This window comes from Typopeltis vanoorti, chromosome 2 (genome assembly GCF_054136105.1).
Source record: "Typopeltis vanoorti isolate ZY-2024b chromosome 2, IOZ_Tvanoo_1.0, whole genome shotgun sequence".
Lineage (NCBI taxonomy): Eukaryota > Metazoa > Arthropoda > Arachnida > Uropygi > Thelyphonidae > Typopeltis > Typopeltis vanoorti.
This window is the reverse complement of record NC_143550.1, coordinates 109,929,412-109,936,945: the sequence shown is the minus strand read 5'-3', so window position 1 is coordinate 109,936,945 and position 7,534 is coordinate 109,929,412.

The window sequence follows — 7,534 nt, the reverse complement described above, 5'->3', positions numbered from 1 at the left end:
ACATTTGACCAAAGACTAGAGACCGAAGATATGAGTCCTGAGAAAGATTAGAGGCATGAACAGATGGCATCAATGGCAATATCACATTAAAAATGAGGATATTAGGAAAGAACTTGACATTGTCAGCATCCAGGAATGCGTCAGCAGAGCTAATCTCAGGTGGTATGGTCACTTAAATAGAATGGGAGAGGAAAGATTAGCAAAACAAGCGTTCTCTGCCAGGTTGGCAGCAAAACGACGTAGAGGAAGACCAAGATATAGGTGGATTGATACGGTACAAAGTGCCTTAGACGATAGAAATATAAGATCTGATAATGTTGGAGTCTTGACAAGTAACAGACTGATTTGGAGGAAAATTGTAGATAGGAAGTTAGTAACGATGTAATTTTTTCATGTAGTACTGTCATATCCTGTACACCCCTTGAGGGTACATGGCAGGAATTTGATGATGATGATGATGATGAGCTTGGAACAGTAATACAACCAACAAAAAAAGGTCGCATTCTTTATTATTGTTGTTATGTGACACCTCCAGAGAGTCCAGAGACTCATCGAGGGAGGGCACCTACTCTACAACTAGGTCTCCACCCTCAGTCCACTAACTTCAACGAACCGCAACTACCATCATCATCTACACTAACCCCATCTACCTCCCACCACTAGTATTTTCACAGACAATAACAAACATCCATGCTCTTGGCGGGATTCGAATTCGCAGCCTTATGGTTGGGATAAGATAACCACTCGGCCGGCAACTATACCTACTAAGGATTGAACTACATTGTAGTGGCTAGTCTTACTGAGCGTACTCATCTCAGTCCTCTTAGCAGATCAGATGTCTTAGATATTGCTATCTTACAGAACGTCGAATACCAATACCACGTACAATCAATGAATAAGCTGTCCTCCGAACGTAACCCTATCTTACTGAAATTAGGCAATCAAGAATAAATATCTCCTCCCTCATTCCTTCATAGCTTGGGAAAGATTATCCAAAATATTCTCCAAATACATTGGTCCAGTACCAAATATAAAAGCAAAGGAAGAAGAGATCGACAAAGCAAGAGAAAACCTCACTAATCAAATCAACAAAGCACTAGCAGCAGTCACCAAAACTACAACTATTTATAAGCCTAACCTCTTCCAGAAGATATTATGGACAAAATCAGAGAGAAAAACGAAGCAAAGAAAAGCTATCATAACACATATGTGCCAGTTCAGTAATAGAAGCTCTCAAAAATCACAGAAACCAGCAGTGGGAAAATAAATTATCATCTGCTAATCCTGAAGATCATTCTATCTGGAAATTCTTAAAAAAATCTCAGAAACAAACACAAATCTCTCCCTTTTATGCAATCAGATCAGAGTTTAGCACATACTGATGCTGGAAAAGCAGTAGCTATAGTAAGTAATCTGGGAAAAAACAATGCAGTTGTCCTGCATATGAAAATTTAAACATCAATCATGTTTATAAGGTGTATCGTCATGTTTAATAATGCACCTTATATAATGATGCACCTAGATGAGATACAAAATAACATCATCAAGTATCTCAACAATAAAAAAGTTCCATGTCCGGATGGCATCACAAAGTTATAAAATTGCTACCGTGCATCTTGTCAACATCATGAATGCAATCCTTAAAATACAATATTTCCCTTCCTCCTGGAAAATTGCTGACATTATACCAGTTCACAAAGCGAGCAAAGAGCCTCATTTATCTCAAAATTATCGCCCCATCAGCCTGTTATCAAATCTAGGAAAAATTTGCCGAAAAAAAAATATCCTCTCCAGACTTCAAGAATTGGCAGAACATCGGTACAGAACATACGTTTAACCAGGTCATACTTTACTAATAGAAAAATGCAGGTCAAAATAAGTGGAAAAAGCTCTACCCAACGTAGAATTTTGGCTGGAGTTCCACAAGGATCCTTACTAGCCCTGCGTTTGTTTGCAATCTACATGGAAGATATCCCACAGACCCCCCATGGCGTCCGCCATGGCTTTATATACAGATGACACGCAGTATTAGCTAGATTACTATGCCCTCGCCTTTTAACGAAAAATATTCAAGATAGCATTTCAATGCTAGAAAAATCGTTCTCAGACCGGAGACTTCAAGTAAACCGCAAAAGAGTGTAACCATACCCTTCACCAGAAGGCTAGCATCTCCCAAAGGGGGCATTATTATGTTTGGTACCAAAATCGCATGGTAAATGGAAACCAAATATCTTGGGTTACTACTAGATAAAAGGTGCTCCAGTAACCATATCAGGCACATCTGTGTGAAAGTTTCCAAATCTATCGCTCAACTCTATCCCTAGTTTAATCGACACAACAAATTAAACACAAGGAACAAACTATTACTCTACCAGATGGTGATTTGTCCTATAATTAACTATGCCTCCCCGGCTTGGAGCCACACCTCCAAAGTTAACATACTAAAATTACAATGAGTGCAAAACAAATGTTTGCGAATGATATTTAGATGCTCCATGGTTCATCGAAAACGAACAGATTCACCGTGATACCAATATTCCATATATCTCCACATTTCTTCCCTCACTAGCAGTAAAGTTTTTTTCAAAAGCGGCTACGCACCCTAATCAACTGATACAAGCAGCAGACAAGAGCGAATATGATCTCTATAAACACAGAAGACCTAAAACCATTCTATTTTCCAGATTAGGTCGCTTAATCTCTCATCCCCCACAGGGCGAGCTAAATGCTCATAAATTATTCCTACCAATGTTTTCTTTGATTCAGACAACGGGAAGTATAAAAAGCGTCAAGCTTCACCCTCTGCAACAGTACTGTTATGCGTACTTCACTTCTACACTTTACTTTTATTAATACGTGATACCTCCAGTACACTTCACTCCGTTTATTTTCGAGAGATAGAGAGAGAGAGAGAGAGAGAGAGGGGGGGGGGGGCGAGAAAATTGACAGTACAATAATACATCACATTTATATCCCAGTCGATGAGAAAATGTTGTTGTCCGCCACTATTTTGTTTCAGAGAATTTTGAAGTTTTTTATCGGCCACTCGAACATCAAAGATTGTTTTATGATAACTGAATGAAATGTCTACCATGTTTACGATGGTAACAATTAAAATAGGGTTGCTATAGAATTGTTATTAAAATTGACAACAAGATTTTATCCTTTGGAAAAATAAATGATATTTAAGTGGCAAGTACTAGTTACTTTTATTACCTAGCTAAGAAAAAAAATTGTAATGTAAAAAACATTGGAAGATACATTTTTTTCTCTCTAATTTAATGTTAATGGTGGTGAGATATACAAACTCAATAAGAGGAGGTCCTAAAAATTATATCTTGATATTGTGGATATACTAAATACACAAAAGATACAAGAAAATATCGCAGTCTGGCTGAAGGGATGATAACATAATCGGACCAATATTGCTTTATAGTTACCTATCAAGACTATCTCTCATAAAAAAAAAGTTTCATAATCAAAGAATTATTATATATTGAATATCGTTAGCTTGAAACGGTAGGACTAGAACTAGAGAAAAAAGTACCCCAAACAAAAAAAACTGATCCTTTTTTTTTTTTTAGGTCGCTGGAGATATAACAGAATCATCGGAATGCAAAAGCGGTGGAGACAGAGTTGCACACAGATTAATGCTAGTTACTTAGAGATTTACTTACCTTGCCTTTATTATTACGTGACACCTCCAGCTAACTACTTCTATGAGTTTCAGCTTATTGACTAAAAATAAATAAAATAAATAAAATATTATTTTAATCACTTTATCGAAATATATAAAAAAGTAACATATTCTGTGAAGATATAAAGGGAAATAGTTGTCATTTTCGAGCTCAGCTTACAATGGATTACCGAATCACAGCGAAACGTTTTCAGATCTCCATAAATTATCTAAACCTATTTTTAATAGAATTGCCTGTGTTTGAAGCGCCATCACGCGTTTCAACAAGTTTTCCTAATAACCAAATACATTATCAAATACTGATACAGGACTACAACATCTGTTGAACAGATTACTGGAATCCTGTATCAATTATGGAATGAAAATTAACATCAGAAAAACAAAGGTAATGAAAATAGCAAGGAAAGAAGCAAATATGGATATTAGAATAAATGGGGAAAAATTGAATCAAGTAAAGATATTTAAATATCCAGGGAGTGTTATTAGCAGTGATGGAAGATGTGAAAGTGACATAAAAGCCAGAATAGCGATGAGAAGAGATGTCTTTGATAGAAAATGGAATTTATTCAGAAGTAAAATGGATAGAAACCTAAAGAAAATACTAATAAAATGTTATGTGTGGAGTGTTGCCCTTTATGCAGCTGAAACTTGGACATTGAAGAAAGAAGAAATTAAGATTTTGGAAAGCTTTGAGATGTGGATTTGGAGAAGGATAGAAAAAATCAAATGAACAGATAAAATAACTAAAAAAGAGGTCCCAGAAAGAGTAGAAGAAGAAAGAAGTCTGTTATGAAGGATAAAAAGAAGAAAGGGAAACTGGATCGGACATATTCTGAGAGGGAATGGAATCATCAGAGATGCCATCGAAGGAAAAATAGACAGAAAAAAAAGACCCAGAGGAAGAGTAAGGAAAACAATACTAGATGACATGCTCAATGGAGACAGGTACACAACCTTGAAAGGGAAGGCTCAGAACAGAAGAGAGTGGAAGAAACGTTTTTGCTACAAAGAGAAGAACCTGCTCAATTGCAGAATACTCAAGAAGAAGAAGAAGATCGTGACAATATCGTATTAGAGTACAGATAATTTAAACATTTCGAGAATATCACTAAAACAGTCCCAAAAATTAGTTTTTATGCGAAATAATCTTTAGTCTTTATTTTTTAAAAATATTAATTCTTGTACGATGCACACAATTTTACATTGTATTTGAAGTATACAATACAAATAAAGTATTTATTTACGTCAGATAAGCAAACGAAAAATTCAAAATAATTTTTGCAAATGAAAAAGTTACTCTGAATAGCTTGGCTTCAGGGACAAATGCCGGTATCCAAATTCACGTTTGTTCTTGTTATCATTCAGGGAGTGAGAGGTGATTGAAGTCTGATTAGCGGAATAATGAATTAATGACCATTTAAAACTATATATTTAGAAATTTATGTACATTTAATCATACAAATACAACATTTATTTTACAAATGATATTCTATCGTTTTCAATTTAGCTACTTGAATACAAATTCTACCCTATGGTTCTTCTTTATGAACTGGTCAATAACATCGTTATAAAAAAGTTGATTGTAACTTAATTTTCCCAAGCAACACGCACACTTGTAAAGGCTGGCTGAAGCTCACTAACTAGAGCTACTTTGACTGCGTATGGCCTTGTGTTTAAGATGACGTGATGGGAGCGGAAATGGCTATGCGCGCGCATGAAATCGCAGTGCTGCAGCGAGAACATGGAAACTCCTACAACCTACCAAGCCAAGGTAGCTTTGACTAGACGAGCAAGCATCGGCCTTCGATACACAACGCAGAGCTCAATTATTGCTGGGCAAGCTTAAGACGTCTTCTGTCTATAAAAATAAAAGCCTAAATGGAATGCTTATAAATGCATGCATTTATTAACAAATAAATATTACTTCTTTCTCAAGTAATGAGCTTGCACAGCAAGCATGGAGAATTCGTCCCTGCTTAGCTTAAGGAAACACAATCAGTTTGGTCATCAATCTACACCATGAAAAATTTTTCTATTTCTGCAATGTCGCGTTTACGGATAACTGTGGTATTAAACAGTTAAAGACAAAGACTTTCTCTTTGTCCGACCAAAGGACTTTGTCCATAGCGACTGAGCTACAGAGGCTCTTACACTACCCTTAGTAAATTTAATAATCTTAGTATAATAGGTTTCTTTATGTCTTCTTTATACTGGAAACAAAACAGCATCCTTACTTTACATTTTACCTACCCTATTAACAACAGTAGAATAAAATTTAACTGTTATTTTAAAATTTTACTAAAATAAAATAATAGTTATAAGCAGTTTATAATTCTCAGTGAAACACCAAAACACAGAGATGTAGCTAGCAACGACATCTTAAATATTATTATTATTATTATTAAATTAAGGGGGATAGTAAATCCCGTATTATTTTACAGCCGGATACGAAACTCGGAGATCGAAATCCATCGAAATCTAAGAGTTTCTTGCTGAAGAACTATCGGCGAGTCCAAGCGTAAGTCATCACTTGGTTTTACAGCCGGGTACGAAACATCTCCGAGTTTCGTACCCGGTTGTAAAATAATACGGGATTTACTATCCCCCTTAACTTTATTTATGTCGCCGGAAAAATAGCCTCTGGGCTCTTTATCGTATTATTATTATTATTATTATTATTATTATTATTATTATTACGTGACACCTCCAGGGAGTCCAAGGACTCATCGTGGGAAGGCACACTACTCTACCTCGCTAAATGCATCTCATCCTCTCCCGTACTACTAAATTCTTCAACTACGACATTATTACCATTACTGCCATCACCAACAACAGTATTTTTTGTTGGTGATGATGAGAGATTAATTGCGTGTAAATTGCGTGTGTTCTGAAGGCAGATTTGTCTGTACGCGGAATGAAAAACCTGAGTTTCCGGGAGAAAATACTCTGCTACCACCGTATGAGATCGACTAACTCACCTTCAACTGAAAAAGCCTATATAAGGATTCCCCTCGTTACGACGAGAATCGAACCCAGGTCTTTTCCAATCTAAGGGCGCAATGTTCCGCTATTGTTCCAATTGCGCTACGGCGGCTATTAAATATTTCAAGAAAAACTCATCGGTTGAACGAATGCGGCATGATATAAAGGGGGCAATTGGTCATAATTGAAAAGCATGGTATGAACGGACCGTCGTAGGCGTGGGGTGTGTATTACTGTATGTGGCATTACTGTACTTAAATGTGGAGCAAGCTACATTTTTCACGAGTTGCTATCACTTTCAGAAACTTATGTACTAATTAATAATTCGACATAGTTATTAATCTGTGCTCCTTAGATTTCAGCGTGTTACTATAAATTAGGAAAAAGAGAACTAGGACGTCCTCTTAAACGATTCAACGATGACTTCTAAAGCCGGAACTGGCCATGCTAGGCCTAAATCCTTGATACGTATGATGATGATGATGACTATAAATATCGATTTTGATATATGCAGTCTCCTTAGTTGGTTATAGGTAACCCTATAACAAATCCCTCCTTAACTGAAACTCCACACGTAGCCACCTCTCAGGTCAAGACTACATGGTCAGGTCAACTCTCAGGTCAAAACCACATAAATCTAGCACTCGCAAGCCCTTGGTAGCTTCCTTCGCATTCTGCCTCAGGTAATTATTTCTTAGTGGCTGCATAAATTCCATATCGTTTCCTCATTCCAATCTGTTTCCATTAAAGTCCTCCCTCTAATAATAATAATTACTCGCCCTTCACTGATGGAGTTTATTTCCCAATCCATATCTTCCACTTCATCCACTCGGCGCTGTCATTTATTAACAATAA